Raw genomic sequence first — 1837 nt, 5'->3', positions numbered from 1 at the left:
CCCCTGGAGCCCTGGTTTCGTGAGCCAGTCGGCGACACCTCCCTCGTTCCCTCATTCTCCGAGCCCTCTGCCTAGATCACACCGTGTCCTGTAGATCCACACGTGGGATCCCTCGATGTCCAGATCCTTCCATGCCTGGGATGAGTTACCAGCCCCCTCGGGAAGGGAGGCAGGTCCCAGTGCCGGGGGCAGCCCCCTCCTCAGCCTCCGCTCCGGGGAGCCGTGCAGCCGTTGAGGGCAGGACCTGGCGGAAGCCCGGCCGGGGAAATCGGGCTCCTCCCGGTTTTCCTTCGAGCCCTTAAAACACGTTTTATAAAAACGTGGGCTTCCTTGTAAAGCAAAAGCAAAAAGAAAGTTTCTAGTCCTTCGGGGTGCAGAGAAAAGCTTGAAAACACAAACATTAAAGTTTAAAAAACACAAAGACAACCTCCCCCAAGCCATCCTTCATTTAAGAAAAAAATAAAATACATCTCCCGATTTTAAAGTCCGTTCACAATCTTCTGATACGGGACCAGCTACAGCATACACAGTCTATCGCCAGCGCGGATCCGCACTGGAAACGGGGACGTAGTCTTACACATGTGATTATTTTCTCGAGATCTTCCAATATCAGCAACTAGAGAGATAAAAAAAGAAAGACGAAGCGTTAGTTTTTCAAGGAACTTTCGCGTAAGTTTTTTCAGTTCGTGACTTAATAGTTGGGACGAGTTTTAAAATGTCAGCTGGCTGAAGCAGCTTTTAAAATTGCTTACCGTGACACAGAGGGTGGGAATTATCTCAGCGTACTGTAAATATCTGGTGTGAACATCTGCCACGGATGGCGCAGCTCAGCTCCCTTCAGAGACTGGAGAGAAACGTACTCTTAGGGTACAATTCATCTGACCTAATTTAGGCATTTACTTTAGGATGAGATGAATCACGCCCTGGAAGTGCCTATTTCTTTCCAGTGACTATAAGGGGAGTCTAGACGGCCGGCACAGATGTGGACGTGTACATCTCATCGGATGAATCGCAGCCAACGCGATTAAGGCTTGACCTCAGCCACGCTGCTATTTGGCTGTAATATATCGACAATCTGATGCGTCACGGTACGCTGATGCAGTATGAAATTAAATAGCAACGTGATGCCGCTTCAGGGTGATGTAGTAAAACGGGATTTTGGTTGTACAAGACATTCCCTCCCGATGGGATCACATCTTGCTACAGAGCAGTCATTTTGAATGTAAGTAATTAAAATGCCACGCAGCGTTTTAAGCCCAAATTTAAATATATGTATAAAACTTGCTGTCAACTTACCGGCATAGGATCCCTGCACTCCCTCCGAGTTATTTTCGGATCGATGCGGTCACGACGCGCTCGCTCGGGGCACGTCTGGCAGCACGGCAGGGACCCTCGCGACAAGAGAGACATCGAGGTGCTGGAGCGTGTCCAGAGAAGGGCAACGAGGCTGGTGAGGGGTCTGGAGAACAAGTCTGATGAGGAGCGGCTGAGGGAACTGGGGTTGTTCAGCCTGGAGAAAAGGAGGCTGAGGGGAGACCTCATCGCTCTCTACAACCACCTGAAAGGAGGTTGTAGCGAGGTGGGGTCGGTCTCTTCTCCCAAGTGATAGTGTAGCCGTATGTTTGGGTTAATACCTATCCTAGACTGTAGTCTTCATTGTTCTAGCCCGATTACCTTGTATAAACACTGCATGCCTCACAAAGGCTATGCCCTTGAAGAAGAACTACAAGACTGATAAAAGGGGAACATCCCGCCCTAGAAGGCGCCGGAAGCTAGATGATTGCCAAAGAAACAAGAAGTCAGCAAAAAACTGCGGTAACTAGGGGAAAGGTAAAGG

General features: G+C 49.4%; 1 long non-coding RNA gene across 1 annotated transcript; it reads right to left on the bottom strand.

The window, feature by feature from the left end:
• Positions 1-430: 430 nt before the first annotated feature.
• LOC109279553 lies at positions 431-1033 on the bottom strand. The gene is made up of 2 exons (XR_002086232.1): positions 753-1033; positions 431-616 (listed from the first exon to the last, which is right to left on the bottom strand). It is a non-coding gene; the product is annotated as an uncharacterized LOC109279553 (long non-coding RNA).
• Between the last annotated feature and the right edge of the window lie 804 nt (positions 1034-1837).

Source organism: Aptenodytes forsteri, unplaced genomic scaffold (assembly GCF_000699145.1).
Source record: "Aptenodytes forsteri isolate BGI_AS27 unplaced genomic scaffold, ASM69914v1 Scaffold310, whole genome shotgun sequence".
NCBI classification, from domain to species: Eukaryota; Metazoa; Chordata; class Aves; order Sphenisciformes; family Spheniscidae; genus Aptenodytes; species Aptenodytes forsteri.
Note: the sequence above shows the minus strand (reverse complement) of the source record. Positions and strands in the feature narration are given on the sequence as shown.